Source organism: Panthera onca, chromosome C1 (genome assembly GCF_046562875.1).
Source record: "Panthera onca isolate mPanOnc1 chromosome C1, mPanOnc1 haplotype 2, whole genome shotgun sequence".
In the NCBI taxonomy this organism is placed as follows: Eukaryota; Metazoa; Chordata; class Mammalia; order Carnivora; family Felidae; genus Panthera; species Panthera onca.
Genome location: NC_138346.1, coordinates 145,898,882 through 145,913,609, shown reverse-complemented (window position 1 = coordinate 145,913,609; position 14,728 = coordinate 145,898,882). Strand labels below are relative to the sequence as shown.

The window sequence follows — 14,728 nt, the reverse complement described above, 5'->3', positions numbered from 1 at the left end:
CACTTCATCTCTAACCACACAGATATATGTAGAAAAACACATAGACTAGCTGTCTTATTTGAAAACAATAGATTCAGGGCATTAGGGATAATCTACTCAAGACCTCTCATTTTGTGCACGGAAACTCTTAGCTCAAAATGGGTAAGTGACTTGCCAAAGATCATGATAAGAGGTAAATTAATACGTTTCTGGAACTATTCTACCATATTATTCATTTAAACCTTACCACAACCCATTTTTCAAGTAGAAAACTAAGGAACAGAGAAATTAAGTAATAACAAAACTCAAACAGCTCATAAGGGCAAAGCCAACCAACATTTGAATCCAAGTAGCCTTGCTACAGAATCCATGCTTTTAGTCACTATGTTAAATTTAGGTAGCTATTTGTAAAAGTAGTCATGATTTGCTGACTCATGTTTTTACATGAGTCATATATCTTATATGCTGTCTTTTATGCTAATCATCATAGTTTCTGGCATCTCCAAACCCAATCCTCTGGTCAAAAATTATCAAAGAAATCTCAAGATATTATTAAATTTCAACACCGCAAGACACTCAAGTTAGAAAAAAATGTCCCAATGCCAGTGTGGATGTATATGTTATCAAGAAAGAGGAACTGAAGACATCCACAGCCATGAGAATATAAGTGATCTTGTAATAAGCAATTTTTAGCTAACTTCAACAAATGTTGCTACTTGTACAGTATTCACTTGTCTTGTCAAATCATCCCCATGTATTCCTTTGCACTTCTCAATCCCAGTCTTTAAATTTGTTGATTCTTCAGTCTAGTAAGAACATGTTAAACTGTGGGACATGAAGGAAACAGAGCTAGGGGTTAAATCCTGAGATAACCCTGAAATATACAGGACAGACAATATGTGCATTTCAGAAATCTCAGATTGCATATTATTGCATCTCTTCATTTATCATTTGACAAATATTTATTCTGTGCCTACCACGTGCAAAACACTGTACCAGTTTCTGGGGATACACTAGTACATGTGATGGATGGGGCCCTCATCCTCCTGAGATCCACAGTGTCACAGTCTTCCTTCAGAGGATGTTAGGGATCTGCCTTTAAGCCATTGTCATCTTTCAACCCACTGGGCCTCTGAATGGTGGCTGGGCTGCAGGAAGTTTAGCAGAGTAACTCAGCAAGGCTAGGAACTGTTAATAGATGATAGCACTATTAGGTATACAGAGTATAGAGGTAAAAAGCATATTGTTTAGAAATGACTATAATACATTGGGTGATTTGCATGAACTCTAAAGTAGTTTACGAATAGAAACTATTTGCATTATGATTGTTATTTACTCAGAATGGACACATCTTTTTGTCCTAGAAGACCCTGAAGAGCAAAAGATTATATCTGTTTATCCAATTGATAAATAAGTCCAGGAATTTTGTTCGACAGTCAAGTTCATTCAAAGATAAAGATAAAATTGTAAAATTTCCACCCACCTATATACCTGTTTTCATCCTTCAGGATGCTCCCCTCTCATTTCTACTTGAATTCAAGCTGTGTGTAACTCTTCCACCTACACAGGCCTTTGTCAGCTGCTAGAAGCTATTCTACTCACTAAAACAACAGGTTTCCTTTGAAGCCCTGAGTGCTTTAAGTCACTCATCAGTCTTAATTTCTCTGAGAAGTTTTTCCTACTTTAACCCGCCTTCCCCTCTATCAGTGTAAGCCCTACTACCTTGGCCCCTTGGTTTTGTAATGAAAAAAGAACATCCGGTTTATTATTTTGCTGTCCTTTTTCATAAGGTAGCCAAGTTATATTCGGCTACTATACGGGATAATTGAGTCATAGGTTCTGAGCCAGGTCAAAATCCTGTGTTAGGAGGGTCTACCGGGCCCTGTGGTTTGCTCACATATCTGGCTACATACTCGCCTCTATTTTTTTGTTTGTTTGTTTTAAAAACTTTACATTTCTCAAGTGTCCTTTTGCTTTTACATGCTCTGAAAACTATTATAGTTTGGTGGAGAGAGTGAATTGGATGCAAAGAGGTTTGCCAAGATATGTCAGCAGAAGACTAAGTAGGTAATTGGAAAGTGTGTTTGCATTTAGATATGCAGGATTCAGGAGACAAAGCCAAAGAGAAGGGTGTTGTGGGGACAGACTGGAGTTTGGTTAGTTAGTCCTCATTGATTTATTACACTCAGCCTAAGATTCTCTGGAGGAAGGCCTAGAGAATGTGGATCTCAGGAAGAAAAAAGTCACATCCATCATATGGACCAGTGTATCCCCAGAAGCAGGTACACTATTTTGCATAGAATAAATGTTTGTTGGATGATAAATGAGTGAGTGAAATGAAGTATGAGACTTCTTTTCTTATATAGTCCAGGATAGATATATTAAACACCTTGTAAAATAGAAACTCCTCCCTAGACTGTTAGGGGTGTGACCTAGGTCACATGGCCATAAGAGCCACCATTAGAACCCGAGACTCCAAGTCCTGTGTTCTTTCTGGCACATATTTCTTTCTTCTCCAGCTCTAAAATGTTCTGAATCCTGTTCTTTTATAAGTAATTTTTTTTATCATTGATAAACCACAGAACTATATTAGTCCCTACCCTTAAAGTTGCAGTACTCAATGTATATTATAATTAACAGATGACCTAATATTAGGCCAAGAAATGCACATGCCTGCATGCATACACACACACGTACACACAGCTGCTGAGGGGTAAATAAGGGGAGAAATCAGGGTGTGGCTGCTGTTAGACTTGGGTTACTCCCCACCAAATAAATGGAAGGGCTTACTATGGGGAACCTTAGAAACCAGCCACTTTAACACTACCAGGATACCTCTTGTTCAGATTCCAACATGGTTCACGGATCACATATTGAATCGTTGTAGGGATCCTAGCAAGCACTGTCTCAGTCACTAGCAGAATTCATCAGAGCTTTTGAAGACCACTTTGCAGGAGCTGAGGAGTACCAGCTCTGCTTTAATTCTAGGCTTCCAGCCTGGCTTCATTTGCAAATATTTTCTTAGAAGTCACCTCCTTTTTATGGATAAGAAAGGGACAAAGTCAATAACTGGCTGGCTGCTCTATGGTGGATTCCAATATGTGACCCAGATGACAGTATATATTCTTTAAATGGGATGCATGAGAAACTTTCAAAGAAATATTTGGACAACTTCCCAGAAGACAGATCAGCTGGGGATGCCGGGCATCCTGCTGCAGGAATTGGTGTTTTTCCTTCAGAGAAGAAGCTAGGAGGTCACCTTCATGGCACCTTTCTCATAAGGAAGGGGTGGCAGAGGGGGCAATCAGCATGGTGGGTGGAAAACAAAGTAACTGGTCATGAATATTCTAGACTGGGACTGTGATAAGGGATCAACTCACACTGAAGTGCACAGCAGCCTTGCACAATTGCAGTTTGGATTTCTAGATCAAGCTACTTTATTCTAAACACAGGCGAAATGTCCTACTCATCCTGTCCTCAGAATCCCTACCACTGAGCTCATCCTCAGGGGTTATTCTCAGAATTTTCCCCAGGCCCAAGGAAAACTCATGTGAAAGCTCTGAAACCAGTAGATTGAAAAGGTCAGGAAAACATGGTGAAGTGTTGGCCAAAAATAAAAATTCTTGATCAATGACAACGTGCTCAACCATATATAGCTGAGCCAGGGGGATTCTGACAAACTTTCTGAGAATGCAAAACTGTGAATGACTTCTAATTTCTGTTCTTTTCTTCTGAACTGACATCTCGGTAGAACTAAAAAACTTGAACTATGATGCTGAGACAATATTTAAAAGTAATAATCCAGTTTAGAATTTTAAAGCTAGCCGAACTTCCTGAGACCCATGTTCAGTGTGATTCTCCCTCAACCCTACATGGCCCACCAACCCTCCTCTTTAAGATGCTGTATACTATCTGGATATACCTTCCACACTTTAGTACATATCTTTAAGAAAATGACTAATTATATTTATCTTGATATCCCTCCTCACCTCTGTCAAATCCCCAGTGCTTTCTTTTTTACACTCTAGACATTCAATGTTTAATTAATTTAGAGAAAGAGGATTTTTCATTATCATAAATAATTTTTAGAATACAGAATTGGAAAAGAACTGTTAATATTGGATAATATTCTTTCTTCCATTAATCATAAAAATTTTCTCAAGACTCAGAGAAATGAAACTCTTATCAAGGCAGCCACATGGAGCATAGCTTATGCTGATGTTACTCAGAGATTTTTTTTTTTTTTTTTCAGAGAATCAGCCGTGAAGTGACCTGCCAATATTTTAGACCTCGATTAATCTGGCTGTGGAAATAGTCACTGTCTTTTAATTTTTTTTTTATCAAAATAACTTAGAGTGTCCCTTAGAGAATTTCAGATACTCCTATAATCCTGTAAGGACTGAACTATTCTAAGACTCCACAGGTCCTGTTTTCAAAGAGATTACAATGTAGTGGTAAAAGTGGGTATAGGCATAAAAAGCCAAACAGTATTTGTGTTTCTCATTATAAAGCCTACCCTGGGATGCCAATAGTTTCCAGTTACTAAATACTTTCTCTTCTTTATGGTCTCATAGAATGTACATAGCATTAAAGTTCTCTGAAAACAGCATTAGAAGTTATTCATCTTTCTTCTAGCTGTAATGCAAGCAGGAGCTTATATGAAGCATCACAGGAGGAAGAAGAAACAAAAGAAACATTCATTGATTGCTACAGTTTCAGAAAAGGATTTCTAGAAGCAATATCACAAATTCGGAAGCCCATTATTCAGTAATAAATGTTGTCATCATGGAGGGTGGCTTTGTTCATGAGAATTAGATTAAAATAAACATATTTATAAGCTACATATCAGAGATTAATCCAGGGCTAATGCAGTCTTAATACACTTGATCACTTTAACTTCTTGCTAATGGTACCTTGGGTTACCAAGCATGAGGTCACTTTTTTATTCATCCTATCATTGGAATTGGAATCTTAACACATCATCTAGTTTACAATCTTTTATTTTATACCTGAAGAGACTGACTCCCAAGGATGTTAAGCAATTACTCCCAGTCCATACAGGTAGTGATATTGCTGTAATAGAAGATGGATTATTTGTCCATGGATTTGCACGGGAAGAGAATATTCCTTTCCAAACATTCAAAGAAACACATGGAAAATTAGACATTTTCAATATTTAAGTTTATTTTGAGAGTGTGCATGGGTGTGCGAACACAAGAGGTTGTGCATGAGAGTGGGGGAGGGGCAGAGGGAGGAAGAGAGAATCCCAAGCAGGCTCAGTGGTGTTAGTGCAAGAGCCCAACGTGGGGCTCAATCCCACTAACTGTGAGATCACGGCCTGAGCCAAAATCAAGAGACGGATGCTTAACCACCTGAGCCACCCAGGTGCCACAGACATTTTCAATTTTTATCTCATGGTTTTATCATCAGTATCGCTTACAGCACTCACTTTTTTCCTTGTTTCATATTTAATTCTGTATATTTTTTTAATCTTCTTCTGAAGATAGTAAGCTGTTTGAGCAGCAAACCTAAACCTAACTGGCTTAATTGATCTGTACATACACAGTATCTCACCCATAGACTCAATAAAATGAATGACCAAATGCAGGAATGCTCTTTCAACCTTTCCTCCAAGACCCAAGAAGAAACACGGCTGCCAACCCAGAATGGAATGGACAAGGAAAGAATAGCACAGTGCCGGAAAGACAGCCCTCTTAATCCCTTTCAGAGTAATTCGAATTGTAGTCCTAACCTGAACAGTCTGTGGAACACGACGTGCTCTCCTAGAACTCGGTTGTGCCATTTCTTCATTCTTACTTACCCAAACCCATCAGATATGCCCCCAGATGCTGAGTCTTTTACAGTCTTCATTTTATTCCTTTGGGAGGTCCCTCTACAAACATTTTTTTTTTTAATGGGAATGTGATTGCCATGGCAACTCAGGGATATAAATGCTGCCTAATGTAATTGAATCATTGTGTTGAAGAGGTTAGTCTGTGCAAATGGACTGAGATGAATCTGGGGTGGGGATGAGAGTGGGGGCTGAGTGAAGATGACAACGTTATCACGTCCCTTGGATTCCTGGGTTTGGATTTTTTGTTTCTCCTGTAAGGCACATTGTCACTTTTCAAACGCGGGGCCCCAACTGCAGAGGGACCCGAGTAGGGCAGTAGATGGGGTGGTCCTGCGGTTTATTAGCGGCAAGACGCTGGTGATGAGTAAAGTGCGGCCCCTCCACCCAGTTCCCTCTTCGCCCCCAGGATAAGGACCTCTGAGAGAGGGGGATGGTATTGGAGTCCCAGAATCCTAATTTAAGCCGCTTGGTTTGGCACAGGGGCTCGGGCCTGTGGCCTAAGCCCTTAGAGTAAAGAAAAGTAAAGGGACTTGTGTGTGTCAGAGATAGGTTCCACGTGGTCCACCTGAGCCTTCCCTCAGGGCCCGACACATTATGTAAATAACAAGTTACTCAGGGTGCCCACGTGAAAAGGCAGGGCGGCGGGGGGGGGGGGGGCGCTACATAAATACTGTACTTCCAAAGTCTTGCACGGCGCGCCCCGCAGACGGCCCTAAGCCCCTGTCCCTCGCGTGTCTGGAAAAGAGTCCCCGCTCTGTCCAGCCCCCCGCGAGTCGTGTAGCTGGGGGAGGGGCGGGGTGCTGCTGCCGGCCGGCCGGAGGCAGTGGCCAGCGGCCCGGGGCGGCCACATGGCGCGCTCCGGGCGACGGCAGCCGCGCTTTGTTTCCACCGGCGAGCGGTGAGCCACCGGCCCCCGCCGTCCCGAAGCCCGGCACACGCTCGGGCCAAGGCTGCTGCACATTTCACGGCAGGGGCAGCTCCCGGAGCGGCCGCTGCCTCTTCCCCCTCGCCACCTCTTCCCCCTCCGCCTCGGCCACCACTGCCGCCGCGCAGCGCCGCGGCCGCCGCCTCCGCCTCCCGCCTCCGCCCAGTCCCCTCCTCCTCCACACGCGAACTTAGTCAGCGGTTCGCGCCGCCGCGCGCCGATTGGCCGGCGGAACGCGCCGCGTCACAATGGAGCCGGTCGGAGGCGGCGAGCCCGGCAGCGCTGGGGCTTCCCGCTGAGCCCGCAGCAGCCGTCAGCCGAGAAAGTGCCGGCGCGGGGCCGCCGCCGGCGCGCCCGGAGCGGCGCGGGGCGCACGCGGCGCGGAGCGCGGGCGCCGGGGGCCGGGGTCGCGCAGGTAGGTCGGAGCGGGGCGCCCCCCGCTCCCGGAGGAGGAGCCGAGCCCACCCCGCTGGTGGAGGCGGAGGACGGGGGCGAGGGGACGCAGCAGGTGGGGTTGTCGAGCAGGTGCGGTTACCTGCCCGCGCCTCACCTGCGAGCCGGGCCTGCAGGCAGGTGGCGCGGCCACACACCAGTGGCCGCTCCGCTGCTCCCATGTTTCCGGGAAAAAGGGAGCGAACCCCCCGAGACAACCTCTCCCGGGTGCCGGGGTCATTCGGGGCAAGAGGAGTGGGCGGCCACGACGAGGCGGTCCCCTCTCCACCGCGGCGGTGTCGGCGCCGCACCTGAGTGTAAGTCCTCGGGGTGGTGCGGGAACAGGGTTCTGGTTTCCCAGGCTGGAGTGAACAGACCTCTCCCGAGGGCGTCCTGAGTGAGCACCCCGCGTCTGGTCGCTCTCCTTTGCCCCCTTGCCCTGGCGCTGTTTTTTGACAAACTCGTTGGATACTCATTGTTCGCCTACAGTTTGATGCTGGTGTTGGTGTCCGTTTGCTTGAAGGGGGCGGGGGTGGGGGTGGGGGCAACCTCTACCCATGTGGAAAAGCCAAGAGTTTCCTTTTTCTAGGCTACAGTGGAGCAGGTGCTGAGAGGTCAGACGCAGGAGGCTCGGTGTTCGCTCATTACTCTGTGTTCCCAGCTGACTTCCCAAAGTCCATAGGTTGCCTTGAGTCAGATGACATTTGTGGAAGACTTTTCTTTGTGATAGCAAGCCTCTCTCTGCAGCTCCCTTTCCCTTCCCAAGAAAAAGACAAACCTAAATTTAAAACAAAAACCTATGCCCGAACTTTCTTGAATACATTTGCCTTGCCTAAAAACTGTTTGTAAAGCTCTGTGAGAAGATAACAGTATGACGATTTTAAATGGCAAATATGTAGCCAGCTTGAAATAGTCAATTTGTTCCCTGCTTTCTAGGAGAAGATTAAATGGCATGTCTCTTAAACCTAAGTGTAGGGTGGAAGCAAGCACACGAGAGAAGTCACACTGCAGTAGAATTATTTAACGATTCCAGTACCCTCCATGTGTTCAGGTGTCACCTCCTGAGAACCCAGAATGCTCCTTTGAGTTGTGGGTGCCAAGGTGACTTTCTTTTTCCCCTGGCTTTCCTAGTCAGCAGCTCCACTCTTGAAGAGAATGTAAAATGACAGCTAATCCCCCAAGTAATTGGGCCTGTGTGATCTAAGAATGTAAGCCCTAACATGTCTGATATTACTTTCAGTTCAGGTAATAAACGGGGCAAAGTTTGTCACTGATTGTACAGTTGAGTCATGGCACTTTTCTTATACCTACTCTCCCCTTAAAATGTTTTTATTATAGCAGAAAACAAATTAAAATGTACATGTTAGAATTAAATTTACTAAACTTGTCAAAAAATTTACTAAAATTACCAAAACTTGTTTTGTTTTTCTTCAACTGGAAAGGTGTTCCAACATGTCCAGCCTCACATGTATATTTTCACATTTGGAGTGATTTCATTTGACTACTTGTCAAGATTTGTTTTTCTAAGATGGTTCCCCACTGCTTCTAAGGATTCTTAGAGTGAAAGCACCAATATTAATTAAAATGGAAAGAGCCCTAATCAACATAACTTGGAACAGATACCAGATCCTCCAAGTTTTTTTTTTTTTTTTATTAATAGACTTTATTTTTTAGAGCAGTTTTAGGTTCATAGCAAAATTGAGAGTAAAGTGCAGAGGTTTCCCTTAAACTCCCTTCCCCCCACTCATGCATAGCCTGCTACATTGTGGACATCCCCCACCAGAGGTACATTTGTTATAATCAGTGAGGCTACACTGACACATCATTATCACCCAAAGTCCATAGTTTACATTAGTGTTCAGTAACATGTATCCACCACTATAATATCAGACTATGATACTGTGTCACAACAGCACTGCCCTAAAAATCCTCTGTGCCCCACCTATTCATCCCTCCCTCCTCTGCTAACAACCACTGACATTTTTACTGTCTCTGGAGTTTTTTTTTGCCTTTTCCAGAATGTCATAATTGGAATCATACAGTCTGTAGCCATTTCAGATTGGCTTCTTGCACTTAGTATTATGGATTTAAGCATCCTCCAGATCTTTTCATGGCTTGACAGCTCATTTCTTTTTAGCACTAAATAGTAGTACACTATCCCTCTAGGGGTTTTTTATTTATTTATTTATTTTAATGTTTATTTTTTGAGGCAGGGGGAGGGGCAGAGAGAGGGAGAGAGAGGATCCAAAGCAGGCTCTGGGCAATCAGCTGTCAGTAGAGCCTGATGCAGGGCCCGAACTAACAAACCACGAAATCGAGACCTGAGCCAAAGTCCGATGTCTAACTGACTGAGCCACCCAGACACCCCCCTCCAAGTTTTTTTAGACTGGGTGGGTATTTTGTTGCAGTGGCCTGAAACTTGTGATACTATGTTTTATCCTCTCAAAGTTGAAAAGGGCAAATATTTTAATATTTAAAAGGTTCTTGGGGTACCTGCCTGGCTCAATTGGTAGAGCATGCAACTCTTGATCTCAGGGTTGCGAGTTCAAGCCCCACATTGGGTGTGGAGCCTATTTAAAACAAAACAAAACAAAACAAAACAAAACAAAAACATAAAAATATTAAATATTCTTGCTTTAGCCAAAATCTTTATTTGTAAACAACTTTAAAATTTTTTTCAAATTCTTATTAATGGTATCTGAGTATTTTTATGTGCCTTTCTAATTTTTTTTTACCACCCATATCAAAAATAGCCAGTTTAATCTAATCCTTGATTTTCATTTGGTGTCTCTCAAGTTGAATTTCCAAATTTTACTTTTGTTTCTCCTTTCTACCACCCGTCTAGCATACACTGATATTATCAGAAATGAATGCATGCTGAACCTGTCATGTTACTCCAGACTTGGTGGAATGTTTTGCGTTGCCTTCTGCAAAGCATGTCCCTCCCTGTTTCCCCACTTAGAGAATCCTGAATGCTGCGAAGCAATTCAGACCTGTGACCACTCAAAAGGAATTTGGGAGATCAAGTTATATCATAGAATTTTTTCGAGCAGTTGTAAAATGCATTCTAATTTCTGTTGTGTGCGTTTTCCTATTCTTGCCTTTTTTTAATTGTTATTGGCTACTTTCATTTTATTTCCCATCTATATTTTCTTTTTTTTTCTTTATTTTTTTTTAACGTTTATTTATTTTTGAGACAGAGAGAGACAGAGCATGAACAGGGCAGGAGCAGAGAGAGAGGGAGACACAGAATCTGAAACAGGCTCCAGGCTCTGAGCTGTCAGCACAGAGCCCGACGCGGGGCTCAAACTCACGGACCGTGAGATCATAACCTGAGCCGAAGTCGGACGCTCAACCAACTGAGCCACCCAGGCGCCCCTCTTTTTTTTTTTTTTTTTTAATGTTTGTTTATTTTTGAGAGAGACAGAGCACAAATGGGGGAGGGGCAGAGAGACAGGGAGACAAAGAATCTGAAGCAGGCTCCAGGCTCTGAGCTGTCAGCACAGACTTGACGTGGGGCTCAAACTCATGAACTGTGAGATCATGACCTGAGCTGAAGTCGGATGCTTAACCGACTGAGCCATCCAGGTGCCACGTCCCATCTATATTCTCTAAACTTCCTACATACCTTTATAACGAGTTAGGGTTTTTTTTTTTTTTTTTCTGATGTTTAATATAATGACTTTGGCCGACATAACCACTTATTTTTCTTTTCTAAATCATGAAGATTGATCTTAAATAAAATGAAGCCTAACTCCAATCATTGAATCTATCTGCTGAGTTCTTACCACTGCTCTTCACTTAGAAACTGAGCAAAGAGTAATAGCAAACTCCCTATTCTATGAGGTCCTCACATTTAGGATTCTACTCAATTGCAACACAAGTTAAATTCATTTCTTCAATGCTGTTGTGAACCTGTGTAAAAGAAATGAATAAAAATGAGTTGTCAGAGTTTCATCCTTGACCTTTCCTTTTGCCTTTTTAGCCTTTCTGCTGTCTTTGATATGGGTCATATGATTCTGCTTATCCCTTTCCAGACTGTGTATCTTCGAGCTTCATCTCCTGCTTCTTCAGTTTCAGAGTTGCTTGTATTCTTTCTTCTTGTCTGTCTCATCCTGTGGCCATGTCCAGGGCTCCATTCTACACTGCTTACTCCTTAGCCGACAGCATCTTTCTCAGAAGCTACCAGCTGCACAGCCTCTATTTCTCTTCTATTTCTAGCTCTGTGCAGGTGACTGAGCACTCCCTCCGCCCGTCTCTAAAGGAGACTAAATTCTATATTATTGAGTAGCATATTCCTTTTGATCATTTCTCAGTTGTGTAGATTTGAGAGTGTATTTGAACCTTATTTCTTTTCTTCTGTCAAATTCCCTCTCAGCATTTTTACACTGCCCCCCCTTCTCAAATCTATTGCAAATTATAAATAGGAATTCTTCAACTTCTACCTAAGAGCATGGACTTTGCAGACTGAGGGGCCTGATGAACCAGTTGCTGGATTAGATTAACTACCAGTTACAGAGACTGAAAAGAGCAGTTGTTTAAACAAAATGTTTCTCTTTAAAAACATTTTAAACAAACACAGAACTTTATGAAGAGACAATCCAGGGCTGGTATAATGTTTTTACAGTTGCCTGAGACATAGGCTGGTTCCACCTTGTAGATCTAGCATACATCAGGAGAGGCCCTCAACCTCATGGTCCTAGATGAAACCTCAGCCATCATGTGCAGATTCCAAGTAGCAGAAAGGAGGAAAGAAGGAAGGTAGGAAACAGGGGAAAGGCAAGAGACGATGGTCTCTTACAGAAATTTCCTGGAAGCTGTCATTCACTTCTTGTTACAGCTTACTGGCCAGAACTCAGTGACATGACCTCACCAATCTGGAACAGAGACTGGAGAATATCATCCTTATTCCTGACAACCTTGTGCCCCACTAAAATGGAGGAGGTTCGAGGTGCCTGGGTAGCTCATTCGGTTAAGCATCCGACTTCAACTCAGGTCATGATCTTGTGGTTCATGGGTTAGAGCCCTGTGTCAGGCTCTCAGAACTTGGAGCCTGCTTCGGATTCCATGTTTCCCTCTCTCTCTCTGCCCCTCCCTTGCTTGTGCTCTGTCTCTGTCTCTCAAAAATAAATAAACGTTAAATTTTTTTTTTTTTAATGTGGGAGGTTCACATCCTTAGGAAGAAGGAGGGAAGGAACATTACGGTAGCCAAACATCACAGTTATTCTACATCTCTTTTTTTCTTGGCTATTACCCATTTTGTAGGATTCTTAGAATTAAAGGAAATACTAGTGTTAAAGCATCTAATACAGTATCTGGCATAAAACAAGCATTCAGTAAATGATAGTTCATAATTCTCCTTATTCCTTTGGAGTCATGAACTGTCTAGTTTCCCTGTGACCACATCATTGGCATCCAAATCCTATTTTTTTAAAATATGTAAGTATTTGCCCCAGTTGGTAGTATCAGACCACACTCTCTTACCTTGTCATGGGAGGGTGCAATGCATTATTATTTAGTGTCAGCATTTACTTCTTAGCTTAGCCCATGGCTTAGATTGAAAACATAGCTCTTGTAATCAAATAGACCTGGATGTGAATCCGGTCTCTGCCACTTACTCTGTATGCAACCTTAGCCTCTTGCACCTTCAATTTCCTCATCCGGGGGTAAGAATCAGATAGGAGGATTAGAGTGCCTATGGGGCACCTGGGTGGCTCAGTTGGTTAAGCGTCCGACTTTGGCTCAGGTCATGATCTCGTGTTCTGTGAGTTTGAGCCACGCGTCGGGCTCTGTGCTGACAGCTCAGAGCCTGGAGCTTATTTCAGATTCTGTGTCTTCCTCTCTCTCTGACCCTTCCCTGTTCATGCTCTGTCTCTCTCTGTCTCAAAAATAAATAAACGTTAAAAAAAAAAATTAGAGTGCCTAAAAAACTGCCTGATAAAGTAAGTCTAACTTTTTAAAAAATTTGACCTAATCTGGGGAACCTTTCTGAAAATGAACTCTTATTCGTTATTTAAAAACATAAACCAGTTTAAAATTGTTCATCTTCCTACATATCCAAATAAGTGTTGTTAAATTGTTACTCAGACTTTTTGAGAACTGTCTCCAAAATCAGTTTAAATCCAAATAGCAAAGTCTTTCCTGTATTTTTTTTATCAAAAACAGAATAGCTCAGCCTTAAGCTTCTTCAACTTTGATTTGAATGATTTTTGGCTGATCTGCTCTCAGAAGCTGAAACGTATCCACCAATGAGTTCATTTCATAGTATTTTTTTTTTCAGCAACTATTTAACAAACAGCTTCTGTGTGCCAGACACTGTGCCGTGTTCTGGGGACAGAAGGTAAGAAAAATGGACATGGCCTCTGCCCCCATAGAGGGGTTACTGGGGGGGACAGATGAATCTATTGCTACAATTAAATTTTTAAAAATTGCCACTACAAAAGCCGTTAAGGAGAAGTACAGGTGCTATACGGAAGCACATGTTCTATGGTCAGAGGTTGAATGGTGACTTTAGGAAGAAAAAAATTGGCCAGGGATCTGAAGTAAAGAGATGGTGTGGGAGTGTGGTTGGAAATGAGTGCAGACATGAGATGATGATCTGTCACCATCCCCTAGGCGTGGGTCATAATGTGTCACAGGTTTCCAACACCACTCCAAAGAAGGCATTTCATAATGCATGGAGCCATCTTTCAAATAAGCGCGTATAATATATAATTTCTCAATGTGATACCCTGAAAGGGGCTACATAATTCAGAAATAATTTAGTTCTTCTATAATTTATTCATGCTATGTTGGCAAACTTTAAATACAGATACTTTTTTGGATACACCAAGCAGATGCATCTAAGAAAGTTGGCTATAAAGGAGGATCTTTTCAGAGAGGGTCAGAGGGTTGATCTGCATCACCCTTAGCAAGTGGAATTTAAAGCCATTTGGCTGAATGGGGGCGATTAGAAAGACTTGGCAGAGGACTAGTTAGCCCATGAAGCAGCAGTGGAAAATGACCACAGGATGGGAGGCATGGGCAGAGTGTTCCAGAGAGCTGGCTAGACTGCTGTGCCTAGGGTGGCCTATCTCTGGACCAGTAGGCAACCCCAACATCCAGTACCTCCAAGGCTTTTAGGTTTATGTACACGACAACCCAGCTCAGCACATTGGCAGTGGGGGCACCACTTTTCCTTGCCCTCCAGCTGAGCTAATTGGGGATTCTTTAGGGGAAATGTTGCCTTTCCAATCCCACTGACAACCTTGGAGGGTGAGCAGGGAGGCTCTGCTTCCGTGTAGTGTGTTATGGCATGACCGAGCCTTGGGGGCAGAGCCACCTGCCGTTGTACTGCACATTGTTTCTCACTCTGAGTGGATAAATATAAGATGAATTCTGCTCATCTAAAGATTTTTAAAGCTCATCTCTCTAGGCAAAACTAAATGAGTTTGTTCCTGGCCCCATTTCAATGCCGAAATAGGCAGTCCTCACTGAGGAATGACTTGTCTTCCAAAAGCATTTGAGTCATGATGCAGTTTCTCAGACGCCAGTGTTGT

At 43.0% G+C, this 14,728-nt stretch overlaps 1 protein-coding gene and 1 long non-coding RNA gene across 15 annotated transcripts in view; both read left to right on the top strand.

The window, feature by feature from the left end:
- The window catches only part of LOC132672917 (uncharacterized), a 29,880-nt gene extending 25,158 nt beyond the window's left edge, over positions 1-4,722 (top strand). Inside the window, exon 3 of the long non-coding RNA XR_009607782.3 lies at positions 4,232-4,722. This is a non-coding gene — a long non-coding RNA (uncharacterized LOC132672917). The remainder of the gene's footprint in view (positions 1-4,231) is intronic.
- A 2,272-nt stretch (positions 4,723-6,994) lies between these two features.
- Positions 6,995-14,728, top strand: part of LRRC8B (leucine rich repeat containing 8 VRAC subunit B) — a 92,137-nt gene continuing 84,403 nt past the window's right edge. For 10 of the 14 annotated variants that reach the window (XM_060626313.3, XM_078451703.2, XM_078451702.2 and 7 more), the window contains exon 1: positions 6,996-7,173. The gene's annotated coding sequence lies outside the window, so the exon portion shown is untranslated. Of the gene's footprint in view, positions 7,174-14,728 lie in introns of all 14 variants that reach the window. The other 4 variants (XR_009608123.3, XR_009608124.3, XR_009608122.3 and 1 more) reach the window with 1 other exon arrangement.